Source organism: Hemiscyllium ocellatum, chromosome 50, assembly GCF_020745735.1.
Source record: "Hemiscyllium ocellatum isolate sHemOce1 chromosome 50, sHemOce1.pat.X.cur, whole genome shotgun sequence".
In the NCBI taxonomy this organism is placed as follows: domain Eukaryota; kingdom Metazoa; phylum Chordata; class Chondrichthyes; order Orectolobiformes; family Hemiscylliidae; genus Hemiscyllium; species Hemiscyllium ocellatum.
The window spans coordinates 11,391,031-11,404,122 of record NC_083450.1 but is presented as its reverse complement, the minus strand read 5'-3'; the positions used below and the strand labels follow the sequence as shown (position 1 = coordinate 11,404,122).

General features: G+C 44.2%; 1 non-coding gene across 1 annotated transcript; it reads right to left on the bottom strand.

Annotated features, from left to right (window-relative positions):
• Window positions 1–12,632: 12,632 nt before the first annotated feature.
• trnas-cga (transfer RNA serine (anticodon CGA)) lies at window positions 12,633–12,713 on the bottom strand. The gene has a single exon. It is a non-coding gene; the product is annotated as a tRNA-Ser (tRNA).
• Between the last annotated feature and the right edge of the window lie 379 nt (window positions 12,714–13,092).

The following is a 13,092-nucleotide window of genomic DNA, read 5'->3' as shown; positions in this document are numbered from 1 at the left end:
ACAGTTAGAGGTGGGAAGGGAAAGAAGCAGGCAGTGCACGGTTCCGCTGTGGTCGTTTCACTAAACAATAAGTATACAGCTTTGGAAACTGTTGGGGGGGAAAGCCTTGCAGGTGTAAGCTGCAGTGACGGGGTCTGTGGCGTGAGGTCTGGCTCTGAGACTCAGAAGGGAAAGGGGGAGAGGAGGAGAGCGCTAGTTATAGGAGACTCTCTAGTTAGAGGGACGGACAGGCGGTTCTGTGGACATGGGCGAGACTCTCGGATGGTTTGTTGCCTCCCGGTTGCCAGGGTCCGAGTCGTCTCGGATCGTGTGTTCAGAATCCTTAAGGGAGAGGGTAAGCAGCCAGAAGTCGTGGTACACATTAGCACCAACGACATAGGTAGGAAGAGGGGTGGGGAGGTCATTCAAGAGCTCAGGGAGTTAGGCTGGAAGCTAAAAGCTAGGACAGACAGAGTCGTCATCTCTGGATTGTTGCCGGTGCCACGTGACAGTGAGGCAAGGAATAGGGAGAGAGTGCAGTTGAACACGTGGCTGCAAGGATGGTGTGGGAGGGAGGGCTTCAGGTATTTGGACAATTGGACTGCATTCTGGGGAAGGTGGGACCTGTACAAACAGGACGGGTTGCAGCTGAACCAGAAGGGCACCAATATCCTGGGGGATAGGTTTGCTAGCACTCTTCGGGGGTGTTTAAACTAATTTGGCAGGGGGATGGGATCCGGACTTGTAGTCCAGCAAGTAAGCTAGCTGTTTGTCAGGATGTCCAAGAATGTAGGGAGGCTGTGGAGATTGTAGCACTGACAGGGAATACTTGACGACACAGAGATGGGCTCAAGTGCGTATACTTCAACGCAAGGAGTATCAGAAATAAGGTGGGTGAACTTAAGGCGTGGATCGGTACCTGGGACTACGATGTTGTGGCCATCACGGAAACGTGGATAGATGAGGGACAGGAATGGTTGTTGGAGGTTCCTGGTTACAGATGTTTCAGTAAGATTAGGGAGGGTGGTTAAAAAAAGGAGGGGGGTGGCATTGCTAATTAGAAATGGTATAACGGCTGCAGAAAGGAAGTTTGAGGGGAATCTGCCTTTGGAGGTAGTATGGACTGAAGTCAGAAATAGGAAAAGTGCAGTCACCTTGTTGGGTATTTACTATAGGCCCCCCAATAGCAGCAGAGATGTGGAGAAACATTTTGGGACACATATTTTGGAAAGGTGCAGAAGTCACAGGGTCGTAGTCATGGGCGACTTCAACTTCCCAAATATTGATTGAAAGCTCTTTAGATCAAGTAGATTGAATGGGGCGGTGTTTGTGCATTGTATCCAGGAAGCTTTTCTAACTCTGCATGTAGATTGTCCAACCAGAGGGGAGGCCATATTGGATTTGGTACTCGGTAATGAACTGGGACAAGTGATGGGCTTGTTAGTGGGTGAACATTTTGGTGATGGTGACCACAATTCTGTGACTTTTCCCTTGGTTATGGAGAGAGATAGGTGCGCACAACAGGGTAGATTTTACAATTGGGGGAAGGGAAATTACGATGCTGTAAGACAGGATTTGAGGAGCATAAGTTGGGAGCATAGGCTGTCAGGGAAGGATGTGGTGGAAATGTGGAAATTTTTCAAGGAGCAGATACGACGTGTCCTTGATATGTATATACCTATCAGGCAGGAAAGAAATGGTCGTGTGAGGGAACCTTGGTTGACGAGGGAGGTTGAATGTCTAGTAAAGCGGAAGAAGGAGGCTTACATAAGGTTGAGGAAACAGGGTCCAGACAGAGTAGTGGAGGGATACAGGATAGCCAGAAGGGACCTGAAGAAAGGGATTAGGAGAGCTAAGAGAGGGCATGAAAAATCCTTGGCGGATAGGATCAAGGATAACCCCAAGGCATTTTATGCGTATGTGAGAAACATGAGAATGACGAGAATGAGGGTAGGTCCGATCAAGGACAGTAGTGGGAGATTGTGTATTGAGTCGGAAGAGATAGGAGAGGTCTTGAATGAGTACTTTTCTGCAGTATCTACGAACGAGAGGGACCGTATTGTTGAAGAGGAGAGTGTGAAACAGATTGTTAAGCTAGAAGAGATACTTGTTAGGAAGAAAGATGTGTTGGACATTTTGAGCAACTTGAGGATAGACAAGTCCCCCGGGCCTGACGGGATAAATCCTAGAATTATTGGGAAGCAAGAGAGGAAATTGCAGTACCGTTGGCCATGATCATTTCGTCTTCACTGTCAACGGCGGACTGGAGATTAGCGAATGTTGTGTCCCTGTTCAAAAAAGAGAATAGGGATAACCCCGAGATATATAGGACAGTTAGTCTTAGTTCTTTGGTAGGCAAAGTAATGGAAAGGGTACTGAGGGATAGGATTTATGAGTCTCTGGAAACACACTGCTTGATTAGGGACAGCCAGCACGGATTTGTGAAGGGTAGGTCTTGCCTTACAAGTCTTATTGAATTCTTTGAGAAGGTGACCAAACATGTGGATGAGAGTAGAGCAGTGGATGTAGTGTACATGGATTTTAGTAAGGCATTTGATAAGGTTCCCCATGGTAGGCTTATGCGGAAAGTGAGGAGGCATGGGATAGAGGGAAATTTGGCCAATTCGACAGAAAACTGGCTAACCGGTCGAAGTCAGAGAGTGCTGGTAGATGGTAAAGATTCAGCCTGGAGCCCAGTTACAAGTGGAGTTCCGCAGGGATCAGTTCTGGGTCCTCTGCTGTTTGTAATTTTTATTAAAGACTTGGTTGAGGGAGTCAAAGGGTGGGTCAGTAAATTTGCAGATGATACGAAGATTGGTGGAGTTGTGGACAGTGAGGAGGGCTGTTGTCGGCTGCAAAGGGACTTAGATATGATGCAGAGCTCGGCTGAGGAGTGGCAGCTGGATTTCAACCCTGTCAAGTGTGAGGTTGTCCATTTTGGAAGAACAAATAAGAATGCAGAATACAGGGTTAACGGTAGGGTTCTTAGTCAGGTGGAGGAACAGAGGGATCTTGGGGTCTATGTACATAGATCTTTGAAAGTTGCCACTCAGGTGGATAGAAGGCCTATGGTGTATTAGCATTCATTAGCAGAGGGATTGAATTCAAGAGTCGTGAAGTGATGTTGCAGCTGTACAGGACTTTGGTTAGGCCACATTTGGAGTACTGTGTGCAGTTCTGGTCGCCTCACTTTATGATAGATGTGGAAGCTTTGGAGAGGGTGCAGAGAAGATTTACCTGTATGTTGCCTGGAATGGAGAATAGGTCGTACGAGGATAGGTTGAGAGTTCTCGGCCTTTTCTCGTTGGAACGGCGAAGGATGAGGGGTGACTTGATAGAGGTTTATAAGATGATCAGAGGAATAGATAGAGTAGACAGTCAGAAACTTTTTCCCCGGGTACAACAGAGTTTTACAAGTGGACATAAATTTAAGGTGAAGGGTGGAAAGTATAGGGGAGATGTCAGGGGTGGGTTCTTTACCCAGAGAGTTGTGGGGGCATGGAATGCGCTGCCCGTGGGAGTGGTAGAGTCAGAATCATTGGCGACCTTTAAGCGGCAATTGGATAGGTACATGGATGGTTGCTTAAACTAGGATAGATGTTCGGCACAACATCGTGGGCTGAAGGGCCTGTTCTGTGCTGTATTGTTCTATGTTCGGTGAGACCATAGATGTTCCCTGTACCATCTGCAATTTTGCGCTAGGTCTGTCTGATGGAGAGGAGACCATATCAAGAGCAATGGATGCGGTAAATCATGTTTGCTAAAATCCAGGTAAATCTCTCGTGAATTGCAACAATTCTTTGAGGCCTGAGATGGAGATAAGAGAGAGTAGTGTCGAGAGAGCGTAGAGTAGCTTTATTTGTCATTTCTACTATATACAACTGGAACAATAAAAACGAGACAGTGTTGCTCCAGGACCAGTGTACCATTTGAACACACAGACTGCACGACAGTACAGTGATGCACAGGGGAGCTTAAAATGCACAAAAAGTGCGATACCTGTAACACTGTGCAGTAATTCCTGACAACAAAAGACAATAAAGGGAATGGTGCACAAATCACCGTTTAACAATGAATGATCATTGACAAAATATTGCTGTATCCGCCTTTAAAAAAAGTCGTCCAGAAATTGAAAATGGAAGAGAGTGTGATCTTATAGTGTTGAGAATTTTGAAGGCTTGGGGGAAGAAACAATTGTACAGTCTGGTCGTAAGAGAGTGAATTTTCTTATATTTTCTGCTGGATTGCAGGAGTGCAAAGAATTTGAATCAAAGATGTGCAGGGTCGTCCAAAATGCTGTTCGCCTTGCAGATGCAGTTTGAGTTGCAAATTCCTTTGATGGTGGGAAAAAGACACCGATGATCATCTCAGCTATCATCGCTCTCTCTTGTCGGTTCTTGCGATCCGAGCTGGTGCAATTCCGAAACCAGGCATTGATGCAACTGCACAGGATATTTTCAATTGACTCTCTATAGAATGTGGTAAGGGCAGCATGTGGGAGATCGGCTTTCCTCAACCAAATCAGAAAATGGAGACTCTGTTGTGCTTTCTTGGATATATAGTTGGTGTTGTAGGACGAGGTGAGACAACCCACTAGATGGACGCAAGAAAACTTGTTGCTCTTCTCCATCTCCATGGGGGATCCATTGATGTTAGGCAAAGTGGGATGCTTCTGTGCCGTCCTTAAGTCAACAGCCATGTTTCAGTTTCAAAATCAAGGGAAACAACACGGAGAGAATGTCAAAGCGTACAAATCACTGATTTGCGAAGAGAATTTTTCCAGCACTGATGGACATGATGGACAGATTAAGGTAACGGTTCAAGAACATTTAGTTTGTGTAAGTGGTATGTGACCTTTCTTCGAAATATGTTTTTCCATTCTTGGTTTGGTGATGTTTTGGTGCGGACGTGTGTCAACATCTCTGACACTAGAGCCAACATTTAAGTCGCATCTCCTCCATGGAGTGTCTTCTCATATCTGAACACGATGACATGGAATTATCTAGAAATGAAAGCTAAGTCTTTTTCCATTAAACTGGGAGGATATTTAACAATATAATTCAGACATCCAAGATGAATATTTGGCAGTCGGTTCTTCAAGCTGAGCTCTCCATACCAACTGTTCCAATGAAGGTCAATGTTAAGATCCACATCCATAATGTTTTGTAAATTTTAGACTTAACAACAACCTATTGTTCTGAACAAGGCTACACCACAAGAGAGGGCTAAATCTAATTTTCACCGTTAATTTTCAATTTCAGTTCTTTATGCACAGCTTCTTACGAATGTGGACAGTGGATACCCTTTAATATTCGAATGTTATGATCAACAGAGTTTCTACGCCGTTGAGTCATTCACCTTCCTGGCAGCCGGCATGGATGGGACAAAACAAATGGTGTCATTGTACGCTCTAAACATTCTCTGATACTACATTTACTTTCGTTCTACTCGTGATCCATTTTATAGTCCGGCTTCTGAATGAAAGAATGTTTCAAATCTTCTTGTTTTTGAATTCGTTAATCAGTTTGATCCTATTTATCGCTTCTCATATGTTGCCATAGCTGTCGATTAATTCTTGTCATTTCGTTTTGGCTATCTGACAGTTTACCTGATCCGCTTTGAACGACAGTTTTTGCTGAACAATGTATGAACTATCCATTCAAGTGGCCCCAGGAGATATAGAATTACGGGACGAGATCAACCACTATTTAACGAATAATTTTGCATCTAATCCGCTTGGAGCAGAGTCAACAATTTCTTGCTCAATCGAATTGAACACTTTTGCTGCATGATTTCATGGACTGAATATATTTATAATTTGAAAGCAACAAGAAAATTAGCTTGTAAATTCTGGAGAACAAACTATAATTGAAGTCTACAACTTTTATAAAGGATTAGGAAAAATCACCAAATGGAGATAATGAGGACAGAAGATGCCGGAAAGTCGGAGTCGATAAAAAAAATGAAGAGCAAGGAACGAAAACCACAGCAGTCCATGCAGCATTAGAACAGCGGGAGAGTCGATGTTTCGAGCAGGACCCTTAGCTAGGACTGACACTGGCCTCCCAGTCAGTAAGTCCAGGATCCAGTGAAAGAGGGAGATATTCAAGCCCTGCAGACATGTCTTTGTAGTCGGGTGTTGAGGAATGACAGTGTTAAATGTTGAACTGAATTCCATGAACAGCAATCTGACGTAGGTGTCCTTCTTGCCTGGTGGGTGAGGGCCAGATGGATGGTTGCAGAGATGGTATCATGTCTTCAGCGATTGGAACGATACACAACCTGCAGAGTTTCCAGTAAGGGAGGAAAGAGAGTGCAGTCGGGGCTTGATATGTCTCATCAAGAGTCTCTAGAAACAATTCATGATGATGAGTGTTAACACAACGGGGCAGCAGTCATTGAGCCAATACACTGAAGACGTCTTCGGCACAGGGACGATGATATTGACATGAAGCACGTTGGAACTATGGCACAACTCAGGGAGATCTTCAAGGTGTGCGTGAGAATATCCATCTGCACGTCAGAACATCCTCTGAGCATTCTGCCAGTGATGTTATGTAGTCCAGCAGCCTTTCGTGGCTTAACTCTACATTGAGTTTTCCTCATGTCAGTCTTGGTAAGAGACTGCACCAGGTCATTGGAATACTCTTCCTCGCTGCATAGATTTGTTCAACGCATCCGGGAGGGAGACATCACTAACACCAGAAGGCGATGCTGTGCTGTGTTTGGTGATGGCTTTGATACTCTTGAACATGTCCGCATCACACTGTCCTGAATGAGGCTGTATATTCTCTGCACTTGTGCACGCTTTGCCTCTTTGATTGCCCGCTGAAAATGTGTTGCTGGTTAAAGCACAGCAGGTCAGACAGCATCCAAGGAACAGGAAATTCCACGTTTCGGGCCAGAGCCCCTCATCAGGACCGAAACGTCGAATTTCCTGTGCCTTGGATGCTGCCTGACCTGCTGTGCTTTAACCACCAACACAATTTCAGCTCTGATCTCCAGCATCTGCAGACCTCACTTTTTACTCTTTGATTGCCCGGTCAAAATTGGTTCTTGCTGTTGTCAATGCCATGTTGTCACGTGCTCTCAAGGTGGAATCACTGGTCCTCAGCAGTGCACAGGCCTTTGCGGTCATCCACAGCTTCTGGTTGAGGAGAGAGGTGATAGTCTTAGACACAGTGACGTCTTCAATGCACTTACTAATGCAGCAAATCACTGATATCGTGTACTCCTCTAAGTTGATGCAGTCAGCATCGGTTGCTACCTCATTAAACACGTATCAGTCAGTGTGCTCAAAGCATTCTTGAAGAGCAGAAATGGCTCCTGCTGGCCAGGTTTTCACCTGCTTCAGAATCGGGTTGGCACATTTGACCAGCGGTTTGTATGTTAGACTTAGCATAGCAGTGATATCGCCTGAGTTCACCTAATTCGTCCTGAGCCTTTAGCACTGCACGAATATCGAGGTACACCGCGACGATAAGGACAGCAGTGAATTCCCATGGCAAATAAAATGGTTTGCATCCAAAAATCACCAACTGCACCAGTGATACGCAGTAACTGGCGACGAGCACGGAATCTTTGCACCATTTCGTGTTGATGTGGACACATAAACTCCCACCTCGAGCCTTCCTGCGCAGAGCTGCATTAGTGTCAGCGGGAAAAATGCACGATGATCTAGCTGTATGTAAGTGTCTGGAACTCTGGCACTAATCTATGTGTCCATGAAAACAAAGACACAACAGTTCCTACACTCACGCTGAGAAACCTGCCTCAGTGGGATGCAGTCCAATTGCTGTTCATGGAGCTGTCATTACAGACTATAGTGGATGGGAGAGCCGACCAGCTTTGGTTTGCTTGTACCCGAGCACGAACCCCTGGTCAGGTCCATTTCCGGCCATTTCCTGGATAGTAGCATTGTTTGTAGACTGTAACAGTACTTGTAAACACTGGGTTTCCTGTTTCTCCTGTGCCTAAGAAAGCTGATGTTAGGTTGCCCTCGGTCAGGAGAGGACACTGCGAAGTGAGGTGTGGCAGCAGGTCTTGCACCCTGAAAGACCAAGAGCAACTCGGGGACTGTTTCAGGAGCAACCGTAGTATGCACCCCCAAATCAAGTCAAACTCCCGGTTTCCAGCCATTTCAAATTCGCCTCCCACTCCCCCAACGACGAATCTAATCTGGAACACCTCCTCAGTCCAATTAAGGTCACACATAAACTGGAGGAAAAACACTTCACCTTCCGACTCAGATAATTACAAACTTAAGGCTTCGATCTAGAAATCTCCATCTTCGAAATCTCCACACCATGCACCTCATGGCAGATCCAGCACTCCCTCTCTGCCCTATCCCCTGGAACTGACCTAACTTGAACATCTTCCTTCCCACCAAAACGTTCCAGAGCCGCTACTGTCCAATCTCATGCTCCTCCTACCTCAACCCATTTTAACACCATCCTCCTTACCCTTCCCCCAAGACCCACCCTTCCTTGTCAGCATAGATCCGCCTTCCCAGTCCTAGCTAAGGGTCCTGCTCGAAACGTCGACTCTCCCGCTGTTCGAATGCTGCATGGACTGCTGTGGTTTTCGTTCCTTGCTCTTCGTTTTTTTTTAATCGACTCCGACTTTCCAGCATCTTCTGTTCTCATTATCTTCATTTGGTGATTTTTCCTAATCCTTTATAAAAGTTGTAGACTTCAATTATAGTTTGTTCTCCAGAATTTACAAGCTAATTTTCTTGTTGCTTTCAAATTATAAATATATTCAGTCCATGAAATCATGCAGCAAAAGTGTTCAATTCGATTGAGCAAGAAATTGTTGACTCTGCTCCAAGCGGATTAGATGCAAAATTATTCGTTAAATAGTGGTTGATCTCGTCCAGTAATTCTTAATCTCCTGGGGCCACTTGAATGGATAGTTCATACATTGTTCAGCAAAAACTGTCGTTCAAAGCGGATCAGGTAAACTGTCAGATAGCCAAAACGAAATGACAAGAATTAATCGACAGCTATGGCAACATATGAGAAGCGATAAATAGGATCAAACTGATTAACGAATTCAAAAACAAGAAGATTTGAAACATTCTTTCATTCAGAAGCCGGACTATAAAATGGATCACGAGTAGAACGAAAGTAAATGTAGTATCAGAGAATGTTTAGAGCGTACAATGACACCATTTGTTTTGTCCCATCCATGCCGGCTGCCAGGAAGGTGAATGACTCAACGGCGTAGAAACTCTGTTGATCATAACATTCGAATATTAAAGGGTATCCACTGTCCACATTCGTAAGAAGCTGTGCATAAAGAACTGAAATTGAAAATTAACGGTGAAAATTAGATTTAGCCCTCTCTTGTGGTGTAGCCTTGTTCAGAACAATAGGTTGTTGTTAAGTCTAAAATTTACAAAACATTATGGATGTGGATCTTAACATTGACCTTCATTGGAACAGTTGGTATGGAGAGCTCAGCTTGAAGAACCGACTGCCAAATATTCATCTTGGATGTCTGAATTATATTGTTAAATATCCTCCCAGTTTAATGGAAAAAAAACCCTTAGCTTTCATTTCTAGATAATTCCATGTCATCGTGTTCAGATAAGAGAAGACACTCCATGGAGTAGGTGCGACTTAAATGTTGGCTCTAGTGTCAGAGTTGTTGACACAATTCCGCACCAAAACATCACTACCATAGATATTAAAACAAATGTAACAACGCACGAGTCACTTCGACATTTCCTGTCTGTAGACTCTGTCAATGGACCGCTTCAGGCCCGATGTAAGAATGGGACGTGGTGACATCAATTCGCCAACGGATCATTTCATTATTGCTCTCGATCCACAAACCGTAATTCCTTTTGAAATTCTTATCCATCAGCATGAATAGAGTTGTATTGTGCACAGGTTTGCTCCTCGAAAGAAACAGCGAAAACTTATTCAATGCAGACGCAAATTCAAATTGTTTCTCGTTGACCAGAAGACAGATATGGCGATACAAAGTGAAGACAGAACACAATCAATGTTTTCTGGTAATGAAACAAATGTACTGGGAGAATGAAAAGACATATTTCGAAGAAAGGTCACATACCACTTACACAAACTAAATGTTCTTGAACCGTTAACTTAATCTGTCCATCATGTCCATCAGTGCTAGAAAGATTCTCTTCGCAAATCAGTGATTTGTATGCTTTGACATTCTCTCCGTCTTGTTTCTCTTGATTTTGAAACTGAAACATGGCTGTTGACTTAAAGGCGGCACAGAAGCATCCCACTTTGCCTAACATCAATGGATCCCCCATGGAGATGGAGAAGAGCAGCACGTTTCCTTGCGTCTCACCTCGTCCTACAACACCAGCTATATATCCAAGAAAGCACAGCAGAGTCTCCATTTTCTGATTTGGTTGAGGAAAGCCGATCTCCCACATGCTGCCCTTACCACATTCTATAGAGAGTCAATTGAGAATATCCTGTGCAGTTGCATCAATGCCTGGGTTCGGAATTGCACCAGCTCGGATCGCAAGAATCGACAAGAGAGCGCGATGATAGCTGAGATGATCATCGGTGTCTTTTTCCCTCCATCAAAGGAATTTGCAACTCAAACTGCATCTGCAAGGCGAACAGCATTTTGGACGACCCTGCACATCTTTGATTCAAATTCTTTGCACTCCTGCAATCCAGCAGAAAATATAAGAAAATTCACTCTCTTACGACCAGACTGTACAATTGTTTCTTCCCCCAAGCCTTCAATATTCTCAACACTATAAGATCACACTTTCTTCCATTTTCAATTTCTGGACAACTTTTTTTAAAGGCCGATACAACAATATTTTGTTAATGATCATTCATTGTTAACTTGTGATTTGTGCACCATTCCCTTTATTGTCTTTTGTTGTCCGGAATTACTGCACAATGTTACAGTTATCGCACTTTTTGTGCATTTTAAGCTCCCCTGTGCATCACTGTACTGTCGTGCAGTCTGTGTGTTCAAATGGTACACTGGTCCTGGAGCAACACTGTCTCGTTTTTGTTGTTCCCGTTGTATATAGTAGAAATGACAAATAAAGCTACTCTATGCTCTCTCAATACTACTCTACTATCTCTTATCTCCGTCTCAGGCCTCAAAGAATTGTTGCAATTCACGAGAGATTTACCTGGATTTTCGCAAACATGATTTACCGCATCCATTGCTCTTGATATGGTCTCCTCTCCATAAGAGAGACCTAGCGCAAAATTGCAGATGGTACAGGGAACATCTAAGGTCTACGTAGCTTTTCCCAGTCGAGACTTAATGGCAAGTTTTGCTGAACAAACAGAATTTGGAGTTCAGGTTCATAATTTATTGAAAGCAGAGCCGCATGTCGGTAGGACCATGCAGAAGCTCCTTGGTATTCTTTTCTTTTTTGGTCAGAGTATTGAGCACAGATGAGGGGAGATTACGTTGCGAGTATAGCGGACAATGGCTAGACCACGTTTGGAATTTTGTGTGCAATTCTGGCCTCCCCCTTCTCAGAAGGATGTTGTGAAACTTGAACAGTTTCCCATAAGATTGGCAGGGGTGTTCCCAGCGTTTGAGGATTTGAGCTATGGGGAGAGGCTGAATAGGTTGAGGTTGTGTTCTATGGAGCGTCGACGGCCGAGAGGTAACTTTATACAGATTTATGAAATCATGATAGGCAGAAATAGGATAAATAGAACAGGTCTTTTCCCTCGGGTGGTGGAGTCCAGAATGAGAGAGCATAAGTTAATGGTTGGTCTTAAAAGCTGTACAAGGAACAGAAGGATAACAGTTGCAGGCAGAAGGGGCATGTGCATGATATGAGCTGCCAGTGGAAGTGGTGGAGTCTGTTAGCCATCTGGATGATTCTATGAAGAAGAAGGGTTTAGCGGGATATTAGTTGAGTGCTGGCAAATGTGAATAGATTTAGTTGAGTGGCACGGTGGGACAGTGGTTAGCATTGCTGCCTCACAGCGCCTGAGACCCGGGTTCAATTGCCGACACAGGCGACTGACTGTGTGATGTTTGCTCGTTCTCCATGTGGCTGCGTGGGTTTCCTCCGGGTGCTCCGGTTTCCTCCCACAGTCCAAAGATGTGCGGATCAGGTGAATTGGCCATGCTAAATTGCCCGTAGTGTTAGGTAAGAGGTAAATATAGTGGTATGGGTGGGTTGTGCTTCGGCGGGTCGGTGTGAACTTGTTGGGCTGAAGGCCCTGTTTCCACACTGTAAGTAATCTAATCTAATCAAAGTTAGGATATCTCATCTACATAACGATGTGACTGAGGGGTCTGCTTCCTTGCTCTACATCTGTATGACTGTGACTCCATTAGTCTGGAATAATAATAAGTTGTGGGTCTGAAATATTATCTCAGCTGGTCGTTCTACAGATCCTAGAAAATGAGGCATTACTCGCCTGCAGTTACTGATATTTTTATTGCATCTTACTTTGCTTCATTCCCGCCTGAGCATCTAAATTTCACAATAGATCATCACCTGTGTTGACCCTCATTCTCGACATATAGTTTATTCTTTGAAATGACTGGGTCACTCTTGAAATTACTTCGGAATTTTTACTTGCGAAAAACGACTTTTATTTGAACGTCTCGCTCGAGTTTTATGATATGCAAAAGCCCGCTGAATGATCAATGGTTTTTGATAAGAACAACGCTGTGAGCAGGATTCGAACCTGCGTGGGCAACCCCGTTAGATTTCGAGTCCAACGCCTTAACCACTCGGCCATCACAGCTGCAAGGCAGTGATCTAGTTTTCAACATAAAACACCCAAAACCCTGAAATACATCGATGTTGAAAGAACAATTTATCAAGACACAAAGATTTCGCCAAAACCTTTGCTGAGACGCAGGAGAATGTTACAGTTGCAGGTTGTCCAGCTCTCACCACAGCCTGGAATTTGACACAGATGAACTTGTGAGAACGATTCTTCGTGGAGTTTTTGAGTCACGGAATTAACACCACATTTGCCTCCTTGCATGTGATCGGTTTTGACTCAATTGCCCAGCATATGGTGCTGAAGTGGATATGCTAATATGTTTTAATATTCAGCGCAATTTGGTTCCAGAAATATTCATCTTAAATATCTGAACACTGGCTCACATTCGGGAAAA